This window comes from Panthera leo, chromosome C1, assembly GCF_018350215.1.
Source record: "Panthera leo isolate Ple1 chromosome C1, P.leo_Ple1_pat1.1, whole genome shotgun sequence".
Taxonomy (NCBI): domain Eukaryota; kingdom Metazoa; phylum Chordata; class Mammalia; order Carnivora; family Felidae; genus Panthera; species Panthera leo.
Genome location: NC_056686.1, coordinates 21656570 through 21671194, shown reverse-complemented (window position 1 = coordinate 21671194; position 14625 = coordinate 21656570). Strand labels below are relative to the sequence as shown.

Here is a 14625-nt window from a genome sequence, read left to right as displayed (position 1 = left end):
TGCTGTGACTTGCTAAATATGTGCACATGGAGAAATTACCTTGCCCCTGAGGCCACCTCAGAGAAATGCATATTTTTAATTCAATGCTCAGAACTGTATATAGCAAATACCATTTTATCCTTCCTAAAAAAGGATCTTATTTGTATACTATGCTTATTTGTATACCATCAATCTAATAAAAGTGCAAAGTTTACAGGAATTATCCTTTCCAAAATTCTCTACACCCCAATAAATGGTGAGATTAAAAAGTCCCCAACTCTTTATTGTTCTTTTTCTATGTATTTCTTAGAATGCATTCACCTCTCTAATAAGAACAGCAAATGCTGAATTCTGATCAATTATTAGACTTGACAACAGCAATGACAAGTATTTGATTAAAATAATCACCAAAAAAAAATCCTTAAATTTTCATGTTACATTACTAAATTACAGCCTCTTACAAAAGTATCCTGCTGTAAGTTCTTTAAGATATTTTTTCTTCTGAAAAATATGATTCTGAATACTTAGTGTATAAGAGTAGACAGTGAAGCTATTACAATAGAGAAAAACAGAAAATAACAGAAAAATAAAGGAGCAAAATAGAGAAGACAGATTTGGAAAGCAAATGCTGAGAGCAAAGGAAAGAAGAAGGCAGGCTATAGACCTCACATATTTGAAACTTGTTGCTTTCTAGCCTCTTAATCTCAAAAATCCCAGTATTATTAGTCAGGTCTCATAATAATAGCCAAAAAACATCGTCACATCTACTTTACTAAAGAATAACCAACATACAAGGGAACTTTTGTGACACCAGGAAATAAAGTTGACTATTGATGATCTTACGTGTTGATTCACTGCTAAGAAGTACTCAGGGGTGTCTGGGTGGCTCAGTCGGTTGAGCGACTGACTTCGGCTCAGGTCATGATCTCACGGTTTGTGAGTTCGAGCCCCGCATCAGGCTCTGTGCTGACAGCTCAGAGCCTGGAGACTGCTTCTGATGCTGTGTCTCCCTCTCTCTCTGCCCCTCCCCAACTCATGCTCTCTCTGTCTCAGAAATAAATAAACATTAAAAAAAATTTTTTTTTAAAGTACTCCATTTAAAAAGTGGCATTTACCATGTCTTCACATCTGCTTCACACTGTTTAAATGAAGTAATTTTATTTGAATGTTCACAATCCAAATTAATAAACTATATTTAGCTCATTCCCTCCTCAGGCCCTTTGCACTTGCAGTTCTTCCTACCTATGATGTATTTCTCCTGGCAATTATTTTAAGCATTAAAAATATTTTAAATGATAAAAAATTTACCAAAGCACATTTTCTACTCTCATTTACTAAGTCATAAAAGTTTACTCTGTGCTACTAAAATATGCAATTCAGTCTTATAAACTACTTAAAACATTTACTGACCAATATACATTCTTCATTTGTTACCTTTGAGTGAGGTACACTTGTACTTAAATAAAATAAATAAAATTGTCTTCAATTTCTCCTATTAGGAGTAGGCAATTGATTTTTCCAAAATTCTTTTTTTTTAATCTCTAAGTAATCAAACGACCAAAAAGAAAACCTGGACATCAAACTACTATTTATTCTAAAAGACTAATGATTTGATTTGAGGGCACCAGTTTATTTCATACTTCCTTTGCAAAAATAGAGGATGGGATGAGAACTTAGGATTATTTCCCATGAGTTTCATATATGACTTCATCATTCACCCTACTAAAAAGGTACCAAAACCACTGCTACATTAAAATTTTCCCATACAACAGACTATAGCAAGGTCTCTCATAAAGGTCTATTTTAAAAAATTACAAATCTTTTGTGAAAGTTTTAGCAGATGTGAAAATCACTTAAGCCCCACTTCTAACAGTATTTTACCTACATCTTACTCTAAATAAAGAATATGTATTTATTCCCATGTTTTATAATTTTTTTCATATAGTTTTAAAAATAGAAAATATTTTCTAAGGATATTTTTGTAATTGCTTTCACATGAAAGGGAGTCTTTAAGAAAGTAACTGAATGAGTAAAAGTACTCAATTGTTTAAAAAAAAAACACACAGATGGTAACAATCCATATGCTATATATGTACTTGTTAAATTTTAATGTGCACTGAATCACCTAGAAATCTTGTTAAAATACAGATTCTGATTCAGCAAGTCTGGCATGGAGCCTGAGATTCTGCATTTCTAACAAGCTCCCAGATGTTGCCAATGCTGCTGGCCCAATGGCCACTCTTTGAGTAGCAAGGCATTAAAAAAAAGACTATTACTTTTGGAACATACTCAAAATGTCTAAGAAATAAAGATGGCAAAAAGCTACATTTAGAAAGTAGAACAGTGAAAAATACTTGACACAATAAATGCTCAACAAATGCTCGCTGAAATAATGAATGAAGCAAAGAATGCAACATATTGTTAAATGTAGAAGCTGAACGATTAACGTTTTTCAGAATTCTTTTTGTTACTTAGTCAAAAGTTAATTGAAAATTTTATCCATAGAGCTATGGTAATTCCAAATTGTCCAAGTAGTCATACTCGGCAAGTCATACTTGCCCAAAATCAGTGCTCTTGGTATCTCCACTGGTATGAACTCTTTGATACATTTAGGAATGAGTGATCAAGACATATGTATAAAGTGATTCAACAACTTTATACATTATGCTGTGTTCACCACAAGTGTAGCCACCATCTGTCCCAATACATCGCTATTACGGTATCATTGACTATACCCCTTATGCTAAATCTTTTAATCCCGTGCCTTACTTTATTCCATAACTGGAAGCCTGTATCTCCTACTCCCCTTCACCCATTTTACCCAACCCTCTACCCTCCTCCCCCGGCAACCATTAGTTTGTTCTCTGTATTTAGAGATCTGATTCTGTCTTTGTTTATTCATTTGTTGTTGTTTTTGTTATTGTTTTAGATTCCACTTATGAGTGAAATAATATATTTGCCTTTCTCAGTCTTATTTCACATAGCATAATACCCTCCAAGTCCATCCATGTTGTCTCAAATGGCATGATCTCATCTTTTTTATGGCTGTGTAATATTCCACCACACACGTGCAGGCGCGCGCGTGCGCACACACACACACACACACACACACACACACACTAACCACATCTTCTTTATCCATTTCTCTATTGATAGACACTTAAGTCGCTTCCATATCATGGCTATTATATATAATGCTGCATTAAACATAGGGGTGCATGTATCTTTTCAAATTAGTGTTTTTATTTCCTTTGGATAAACAATCACAGAATTATTATTATATAAATTCTGTGTCAACTCTACTCACATTTAAAAAAAATTAGCCACCAAGACACTATCAACTCACCTTGTTTTAACTACCTGCATGGCACTTATTGTCTAAAATTACCTTGCTTATTTGCTTTCCTTTTTTCCTTTTTTTTTTTTTTTGAATTGTCTGCCCTCCCCAACAGAATGTACAACACATATGAGGGCAGTGTCTCTGTCTTATTTAGCAGAAACTCACAAGTATGTCAAAATGTCTGATAAATAGAAAGTGCTCAATAAATACCCTTAAATAAAAAAAGATATGTGAATAAAGAATTAGAGAATAACATCTATCAGTGCAAAACAGATACATCTGCCATATAATTGGACATATTGTAAAAAGCAATGTAAGTAAAGAACAGGTAAGAGCCCAATATAGGGAAAAGGCATACAAGCAGAAGGGCAAAAGAATTCTATTGGACATACTAAAACCAACTTCAGGTAATATCATACATTAAATGCAGGAAAACAACCAGGAAGTCAGATAATGTAGTTAGTATTCAGCAGAGATGCTATAATTCAGCGCATGCAAGGAAAAATAAAAATAAATTAAGGATAGTTTTCATGCATGTTCTTTCCAGCCATGCATACGTGAATGAGTAGCAACACTATTAGTAAGAGCCACAAAACCACAGGGGATTGGGAGTAGGAAGAGAATATTAAATGAAAACAATAAACCAGGCAAGAATCTCCAGTTAGCTGAGGCTGATCAGGATTAAACAAAAACTAAATAGCAGAAAGAAAACATCCTATGGACCATTTACTAAAAGCTCAAATAAGCTCATCCTTACAAATCTGTTATACATGCAGCCAAGTTCTTCAGGTTACAAATGGTAAGATGGGTAACCAGAGGAAAAGATACAAAGAAATCAAGCAGCAAAGAGAGGATAAATGCTCTACAAACAGGCCCTTCCTGTTTGTAGTAAATGATACTCCTTTCATGCTTGATACAAGACCCAAAAGGAGGTATCTATTTACTTAATGTCAGAAAGAGGTCTTTCGATTAAAAAAAAAAAAAAAAAAAAAAACAACCAGCAATGAAGACAAAGCCGTGAGTTCCCATTCCATCTCAAACTTAATCCTCCAAACCCTTGGAATTATACCCCATCTGGTATAAAACAAGATACACTTGTTTTAACAGGGTGGATCTGTTGACTTCAGGCAAATCAGATTTTTAAATAACTGATACTGAGCAGATTTGCAAGGGCTGGACAATATCTTTCACCTTTTCTGTATCTCTTTCTAACATTAGTATAGTCCATACTCCATTAATGTTTCCTAGGTGGAAAACTTAGTAAAAACACTACAGTTTGGCACCACTCAGAAAATTCCTTATGATCACCATTTATGGATGAAGTATAATGATTTAGGTATTGGTAACACTCTTCAAATTAGCTCTGTGTACTAATCTATCAAGTTTTTCTGAGTGCTAATCATGTGTAAGGTTTGGGCTTAGCAACTGAAAGGGACCCAAAAAGAATAATACACAGTTCTTAGGGAGACAAGACATACAGGTATCCCCCACTTTTTGAAAGTTTGAGTGATGCCACTTTGCTTTCAAGAAAAACATACATTAGCACAGATCTTCCTCCACTTATGATCCAGTTATGTCCTGATAAAACCATAGTAAATTGAAAATATTATAAGTTGTGAGTACATTTAATACACCTAACTCACAGAACATCAGAGCTTAGCCTTGCCTACCTTAAACATAATTTACATTAGTCTACAGTTAGGCAACATCATCTAACAAAGTCTACTGAATTATAAAGTGTTGGGTAATGCATGTAATTTATTGAATACTGTACTGACAGTGAAAAACTGGTTGCGGTATGGTTGTAAGTGTATTGGTTGTTTACCCTCATAATTGCGTGGCTGTGAGCTCTGGCTCACTGCTGCTCTCACCACTGCTACCGCCCAGCATCACAAGAGAGTATGATATTGCATATCACTATCCCAGGAAAATATCAAAATTCAAAACTCAAAGCATAGTTTCTCCTGAATGTGTAATAGCTTTTGTACTAATGTAAAATCAGAAAATTGCAAGCTAAGCCATCACAAATTGGGAACCATCTATGCCCGTTTTTACTAACTGAAAGAAATCTGAAGAGGACTTGAACTTTTCCAAAAAAAGAAAAAGAAAAGAGCATTCAGCATTTGTTCTGCAGCAAGCCATTATAGAGACAGAGTACACCCTGAGCAGCGACAGGGTAGCACCACCAAGCTCCTTCCCGGAACTACACTCAGCATCTCAGCATCAAGCCACCATAGCTTTGAACGGTGTCTATGAGTATCTTTGCTTTATCTAGACTTACTTTGTGCATCTATTAGCAAGATGTGTCCAAAGGTATCAGAAAAGCTTTAAGAGAGGTTATTTTTTTGGATCCGGGAACGCCCCCAAATTTTTCCATATAATTGAATGGGTAATTGCTTCTTTGCATTTGGCTTTCCATTTTGGCTTACAAAAGGTTTCATAGGAATACTCTACTTTCAGAAAGCAGGGGCATCCAGTATATATAAATAACTAAAACACCAGGTAGTACCTGGTGCTTAATCAGACAAAGCCTCAAGAGTGGAACCAATTAAGCATTAGAGAAGTATAAGGTAAGAACTTTCAATTAGAGTGATCACAAAAGGCCATATGGAAAAGGTGGTTTTTAAGTTACAGTTTGAAGAGTGAGTGTAAGATGTTAATAGAAATTTGAAGTGCAAAGGGCAAATGGAAATGCAGACAAGAGAACAGGCATTACTAAGAATATTGTAGCTATTCAGGAACTAGTAAGTAGTCCATACTTGTTAGAAAAGGGCTACAAAAGGGAAGTAGAAGGAAGTAAGGTTAGAATAGAGTTAGCACTGAAGATTAATTCTAACTAAAATAATAATAGTAGATACCATGTTCTCTTACAAGTACTCTATACGGTAGGTGTTTTTGTTTCCCAGATAAACAAACCGGTTCTAGGAGGTTTAAAAATTTGCCTCAGATCACAGACCTAAACCATGCTTTATTGAAACAGGGTTGCTATTCTATTGTAAATTCCCAGAATAGTATCTTTCTAAAACTTGGTCCATCACATGCTTCTACCTCACTGTTCTCTGCCAAATAAGCCCCTGTTAAGAATTTACAGACAAGCTATTCAATCTGGCCAAGACCACCTCCATTCCCACCAGTTTCAAATCCCCTGCTCATGTACATACTTCTTCCATACGGTGTAAGGAAACAGACAAGCAAAGAAGACAGATTATGAAAGGACTTGACTAACATGCTTAATAGTTCAGACTTTATCCTGAAGGCAGTGGAGAACCACTGAAGGTTTTTAAGCAGGGAAGTAGGTAAACAAAGTAGAGGCAGGAGAGGCTAGAGGCAGAGAGAAACTCAACAAATGATTGGGTAAATTCAGGTTATCAGTGAAAAAAATTCACAATAGGGATCCCTAGGGAAGCTGAAACCAATACAGGAGGGAGAAACTTGAAAAGCCTTGCAACCAAAGCTTAAGAACTACCGTCCTCCTTAGTTTCTCGAGCTTATTTCATTAGCATGCTTCTCATTAACCCAGGCAGTTTCGTGTCTGAGTCTGAGGTCTTTTTATAATACACCTTCCTTGACCCACTGATAAATGGCTTAATAAAAGAACTATAGCAATAGAACCAAAACAGAAGAGAGAGGTGGCTATCTCATGAGCATCTCAATACAACACATCCAAAATTAAACTCTTGATTCTTTCTTTTTCCTATCCCAGCAAACAGCTCAGTCCTACCATTCCGTAGCTCAAACCAGAAACTTAAGCTCCAGCCTTGTCTCAGTCTTCTCCATTTCCCTTCCCAATTAAATCCATCTGTTGGTCCTACAGAGTCTATATTTAGAATCGATCCATTTTTCTCCTTCTATACGGCCTCCATGTTTGTGCAAGCCTCCTTCATTTCACCTGAACTATATAGCTCCTTGAATGATCTCAACAACCTCGCTTTGTTCCACTTTCCTCTTGGCCTCTATATTCTAATCACACTAGCCAAGTGCTTTCCTCACTTAAGACATTCGTCCATGCATGCCATTTCCTTAGACTGGAATACACCCTACCTCCTGCAAAAAGTCTGGTGTCTTCTTACACTTCAAGTTTCAGCTTGAATAATCCCTCCTCCAAACAAGCTTCCTTGATTGTGCTAATATTTACAAAGTCTCCCCCATAAGTCCCTTCTCTAGTTCTCTATCCCAGAGCCTACTTATTTCCTTCACAGCACTTCTCTCAATATATCAGAACATACTGGACATTTACTGTTTAATATCTGTCCTCCCCGCTACACCACTTCCAACTACACTGTAATACCCATGACAGAAGGGCTGTTTTCCCTTCCACAGTATACCTAGTACCTAACACAGAACTTGTGTGCCAGGTTTAGCACAGAACACAGTAGGTACTCAGTATTTGTTCAGTAAATGAATATAAAAAAGGATAAATGAATAACTTAGGCTTAACCATATATTATACATATACAAGATGGAGGTTAGCCAATTTGACAACAGTTCATAAGAAAAGGATATTAAGGAGCACCTGGGTGGCTCATTCAGTTATGCGTTCAGCTCTTGATTTCAGCCTCAGGGCAGGATCTCACAGTTTCATGGGCTCAAGTCCCAAGTCGCACTCTGTGCTAGTGGTGTGGAGCCTGCTTGGGATTCTCCCTCTCTCTCTGCCCCTCCCCAGCTTGGGCGCTCGTGCATGCTTGCTCTCTCTCTCTTTCTCTCTCAAAATAAATTTTTTAAAAATTTTTAAAAAGAAAAATAATGGGGAAAAAACAGAAAAATAAAGGAGAAAAGGCCCTTTCGCTTCTCTAATCAGACAACAGAATTCAGGGGCATTCTTTTAGATGGAAAGAAAAAATGTTCAAATATTGAAGTTTCAAAAAATATGCAGAAAATAGTTTCCCAATAAAAGCAATCCCTCAAAACCACAGGAAAGTGTCTTTCCTTGATAACTCAATTTAAGTACACCAATTAGCACTTCTAGAAAAATAGGATAACCACCTATGGGGTTTTCAGATAAAAATGGTAATTTAAAATACACAAAAAATTCCTTCATGATTCTCCATCCTCCCAAAATTATTTTGACCTTAAACTACTCCTAGACTTTTTTTTAAAAAATTTTTTAACATTTATTTCCTTTTGAGAGAGACAGAGAAAGGGAAAGAGCATGAGCAGGGAAGGGGCAGAGAGAGGGAGACACAGAATCCGAAGCAGGCTCCAGGCTGTCCACACAGAGCCCAACGTGAGGCTCGAACCCACAAACCGTGAGGTCACAACCTGAGCCAAAGTCGGACGCTCAACCAACTGAGCCACCCAAGTGCCCCAAACTACTCCTAGACTTTTAAAGAATACTTGCCATAATGAGCAAATCAGAAATGTCACTCAGCATGAACATGCTGTTTTCAACAACTTGATTTTTAAGACATTTCTGGGTGACTAACACCATTGAATCAACTCATTCAAAGATATTTTCAAATAAACAAACTTACTCACCTCCTTCTAAGAAGACCAAAAAATAAAAATAAAAAAATGCTCTTCACTTCTCTATAGAATTCAAGCTTGCACTAAGACAATGTCTGGACATATTCTAAAATTATACCACCTAGGCTCTCCCAAAAGGACACACTAACCCCCATGAATACTAGGCATCACTGGAGAATTGGTGAAACCAAAAAAATTCGTTTTCCAAAGAATTGAGTTTTACTCCTTTTGGGTGTCAAAATGTGTCAGGTTAGCCGTTCGGAATGGAAATCTTTTATAGAATGGATATGCTTCCTGTTTCATCTAAATAACCTGCAGAACATAATTAAACTTTTACTGATTTAGTTACCATCATGAACCTCAATTACTATGTAGTGCCAATGTCCTCAAGGGCTATTAAGGTCTGTGGGGATGGTGAGCTCTGCCACAGGAATACATGAGCATTGGGTTTTTTATTTTTTGTATCTGCCTTTAATAGTTTTCCTATTTGTTTATTTGCAGAAATTAACTCAGATTGCTTGCAGATGTCAAGGTGGCCTGCCAATAAGTAGATTCCGACATCTCTTCTTCTAATCTGCTATTTGCTAATCTACCATTGACTCACAAACTAAATAGCCAAGAGTATTATGTCTAAAATAAGAAGAATAAGACTAATGCTTCATATTAATGGAATAACCTCAACACATGTATCTTATGAAACATACTCTGGACCTTCAAATACCATATAAGCCTACAATGAAGTTCCCATTATATCATGACTAGCAATTAGAGGCTGTGAATAAGCTACATCAATATAAAGGCATTCTCTTTCTTTATAAGTAGAGACCAAAAGTCTTTAGTGCTGTTATTTATATAAGGTGTTGTATTCATATAAACTCTTCTTGAAAACAAAGAACAATGTAATAGTGTAGTCTGAAAGTGTAACAGAAAGGAAGTACTTCTTAAAAGCTCAAAAATCTCAAGGCAAATACATACAAAAACCTGAAAATTTCTAACGCAAAGCAGTTTTCCCCAAGACTACTAAATTTTTCTTACATCTGATTTTCATTCTATTATCTTAGAGCCAATTCAATCTAGCAATACCTACTAATTTCTAAACTCAAAAAGTTCTCTCAGATTTATTATATGGGTAAAATTTCACTACAGTAAATAAACTGAACATCAAATACCATCTGACTAGAGTACAAGTATGAATCAAAAACTTGCACTGGACCGTGACTTGTTTAAGGAAACATTCTAAAGATTCTAAAGACTGGAACGGAGGCTATGGTTGCCTTCCACCACTGATAATGTGAAAAATATACTACAGACTGCCAGAAGATAAAATCTTCCTTACACAGTTTTAACACTGACACAGAGAAAATATCTACCAACAGTAAGTATTTCAGGGAGGTGAGTGGGGGGAGGGGTTAAATTGGTGATGGGGATTAAGTAGTGCGTTTGTTGTGATGAGCACTGGGTGATGTATGTAAGTGTTGAATCACTATTTTGTACACCTGAAACTAATATCACACTGAATGTTAACCAACTGAAATTTACATAAAAACTTAAAAATTTTTTTCATTAAGTTATAAATAAATAAATACATACATACATACATAGACAGATAGATAGATAGATTCTATAGCTGTAAATCCGAGGATGTTATGATTTGTTGTCCAATGAAGAATAAATGTCTTCTGTCCAAACAACAGCAACACAACAGAAGTAAAAGTTTTCATAATAACAAATAAAAGTCCAATAAACTCCTTCACTCTTAAAAGAATAATGGTATACTTCAGATAACCCACTATTTGCTAAAAGAACTGAAGTATTGACTAAGCTTGATGACATTTCTCTCTCAAAAGGGAGGGGGCTGGGGCACCTGGATGGCTCAGTTAATTAAGCATCTGACTTCCGCTCAGGTCATGATCTCAGAGTTCACGGGTTTGAGCCCCACATCAGGCTCTGTGCTGACAGCTCAGAGCCTGGAGCCTGCTTCGGATTCTGTGTCTCCCTCTTTCTTCCCCTCCCCCACTCTCACTCCATCTCTCTCTCTCTCTCTCTCTCTCTCTCTTTCTCTCTCATAAATAAACATTAAAAAGGGAGAGGGGCCCTATTAATTCCAAGCAATAAAAAATAATTGGTTGGTAACATGATCATATCAGGGAACTTGGCAGAAAATAACAATTTCACAAAGTTTTTATACTGAGAAAAGAGGTCAGTCAAATTTGTAAGCTTATTACAAACAATTTTTTAAATTTTAGGGGGGAGGCCGAGGGGGAGAGAGAGAGAGAAAGAGGGGGGAGGGGAGAGAATCCTAAGCAGGCTCCACGCTCAGCACAGAGCCCAACACAGTGCTAGATTCCATGACCCTGGGATCATGACCTGAGCCAAAATCAAGAGTTAGACTTTCAACCAACTTAGTCACCCAGGTGACCCATAAACAAATTCTGAAAACACATGAAAGAAAAGGCATGATTACATGGCCCAGGATTGTACAAAAATACAGAACTCGTAAGGACAAGGTAATTCTGGAAAGTAAAGTTCATTCATTACAGGTCACAGATTAGATATTAAGTACCAGGTTCTTTTCTAGGCCCTGGGGATATGGCAGTGAAATTGTCTTTATACAATCAGAAATTTTTAGAAAAACATGAAGAAATTATTAAAGACACAGTCATGAACAGCAGGAAGATTAAAAATAGCATTGCAAAGGAATACTTATAAAAATAATGGCCAAAAGGCTAAGGCCACTAAAGGATAGAGCTTTAAAAACAAAAAAAAAAAAAAAAAAAAAAAAAAGAAAAGAAAAAAAACCTTCTAAAAATGTCAAGAAAGAGTGGGAAAGCAGAAGAAAAGAAGGTCAAAGCCAGACTACAGCTTGAAAAAAAAACAGAACACTGTTAACAAGTGTCAGAGACTAAATCACCTATGTTCTTTAAAATGAAACAATAAATGAAACTGAGCCTGGGTGACTCAGTTGCAAGTGTCTGACTCTTGATCTCACCTCAGGTCATGATCTCACAGTTGTGAGATTGAGCCCGACTTTAGGCTCTGCACTGACAGCATGGAGCCTGGTTGGGATTCCCTCTTTCTTCTCTCCCTCTGCCCCTCCCCCCCTCCCTCTTTTGCTCTCTCAAAAATAAATAAATAAACATTAAGAAGAAAACAACATAAAAGAAGAATTTATAGTCAAAGATAGTTCAGGCTAGTATAAGTAATCTTACACATTAAAATGTGTTTTGTTCTTCACTTCCAGAAAAATTGTATTTCAATGTAACTTGCAAATTTGATCTCTGATTCATTAATATACCATCGTCCTTAGCAAATTTGCAGCTGTATGATTGGATCATAGTTCAAAAATATCTCAAGCTGGAAAGACAGACAAAAATAATCAAGGTGGCATTTAAAAGAAAAGTAAGGTTTCTGCATTGAAGTTTGAAAAATAATTATGAAGAAAAAAAGTGGAAATAAATATTCATCAGAGAACAGATGAAAAAATTAACTATGAATTAAGAGGACAGAAATTACAGCAGTGAAAATGAACTAGAACTACACATATCAACATAGATGAATCTCATGTGCTGTCAGCACAGAGCCTGAAGCGGGGCTCGAACCCACGAACTGTGAGATTATACCCGAACAGAAATACAGAGTCAAATGATTAATAGACTGAGACACCCAGGCACTCCACAAGCAATACAATTATATGTCACATATATGTGCATATATATATGGCCTAGAAATACATATTTAACAAAAGTATAAAGAAATGTATAATCTCAAAATTTAGAATAGTGGTTACCTCCAGAAACAGGGAAGGAAATGAGATTGGAGAGGTACCAAAAGGACTCTCAGTAATGTTCAATTTTGTAAATTGGGTAATGTTTATCTTTTTCTGTTCCTTAAATATTTTACAATAAATTTTATAGAATTACATAATAATAGGGGCGCCTGGGTGGCTCAGTCGGTTGAGCGCCGACTTCGGCTCAGGTCACGATCTCACGGTCCGTGAGTTCGAGCCCCGCATCGGGCCCCTGTGCTGACAACTCAGAGCCCGGAGCCTGTTTCAATTCTGTGTCTCCCTCTCTCTGACCCTCCCCCATTCATGCTCTGTCTCTCTCTGTCTCAAAAATAAATAAACGTTAAAAAAAAAAATTAAAAAAAAAAAAAAGAATTACATAATAATATTGTGAAAACTTAACTCGGTAACATTATTTTTCAAAGATTCATGTGAACCAAAAATGCAATGTGGTTCCTAAAAAGATTAACATAATCTTGATAGAAGTGTGGTATCCAGATTATAGGAATAAAGGAGCCACTGTATTCTTTCTAGTTAACCACAGAATATTGTTTCATTCTGAGCACCACATTCTAACCAGGACATTAATAAAACAGGGTATATTCAATGACCAGAATGATGAGGAATCTAGAGACCATGACCTCAGATAATCAATCAAAAGAAGTGAGGATAATAAGGATAGAAGGATAATAAGACTAAAGGGAGAAACTATATAGTTGTCTAAATATAAAAGCAAGAGTAAGATGAGGGGATTAAAATGTGGCATATACATGCAATGGGATATATTCAGCCTTTAAAAATATTGAAATTCTGATACATTCTATAACATAGATGAATCTTTTTTTTTTTTTAAGTTTATTTTTGACAGAGAGAGACAGAGCATGAGTGGGGGAGGGGCAGAGAGAGGGAGACACAGAATCCGAAGCAGGCTCCAGGCTCTGAGCTGTCAGCACAGAGCCCGACATGGGGTTCAAACCCATGAACTGTGCGATCATGACCTGAGCCGAAGTCGGACACTCAACCGACTGAGCCACCCAGGCGCCCCTAACACAGATGAATCTTAAAAACATTATGCTGAGTGAAAGCATTATGCTAAGGCAGACACCAAAGGACAAATGCTGTGTGATTCCGCTCACATGCGATACCTAGAAGAGTCAAATTCATAGAGACAGCAAACAGAATGGTAGTAAGTAGTTCACAGTGGTATGGGGGGCTGGGAGAAGGGGGGGAATAGGGAGTTATTGTTTAATGGGGGAAGTTTCAGTTTGGGATGATAAGAAAGTTCTAGACATGCATAGTTGGAATGGTTGCATGACAATGTGGATATACTTAATGCCACTGAACCATATACTTAACATGGTGAAGACAATATATTTTATGTTATGTATGTTACCACAAGTTTTTTAAATTTTTTTAATGTTTATTTATTTCTGAGACAGAGAGAGACAGAGCATGAGTGGGGGAGGGGCAGAGAGAGAGGGAGACACAGAATCAGAAGCATGCTCCAGGCTCTGAGCTGTCAGCACAGAGCCCAACACGGGGCTCGAACTCACAGACTGCGAGATCATGACCTGAGCCGAAGTCGGACGCTCAACCAACCCAACCAACCAACCCAACCGAGACACCCAGGCGCCCCATCCACACGTTTTTTTAAAAAAGGAAAAAGTAAGTTTTCTCTGAAATTCCAAATCCTAAGTATCTCTCCTGTGTACCCCTCTAGTTATGGTATTTTCATATTTGTTACATTGTACTTTACTGTAATTGCTTGCTTAAAATGTTCCAAAGGCAACAACTCAGTCTTTATATCCTTTGCATTTACTACAATGATTAACACTCAAGTATTTGATCAATAAATAAAAACATTTTCTAGATACTGCAGGGGATACAAAAATGAATAAAACATAAGTCATGCCTTCAAAGAGCTTAAAATTCTGTATAGAAATAATTTTTTGTTTTCTGATTGGTAACCCACTGTTAAAATGGCTATCCCTTCATTCTAGTTTGGTATCACTGTTAAAATCATGTAAATCTACAACTGAAAAAGCCCTTAGCTATCAAC

At 36.6% G+C, this 14625-nt stretch overlaps 1 protein-coding gene across 4 annotated transcripts in view; it reads right to left on the bottom strand.

The window, feature by feature from the left end:
- The window catches only part of EPB41 (erythrocyte membrane protein band 4.1), a 200107-nt gene that overhangs the window by 115312 nt on the left and 70170 nt on the right, over positions 1-14625 (bottom strand). The gene's annotated exons all lie outside the window — the stretch shown is intronic.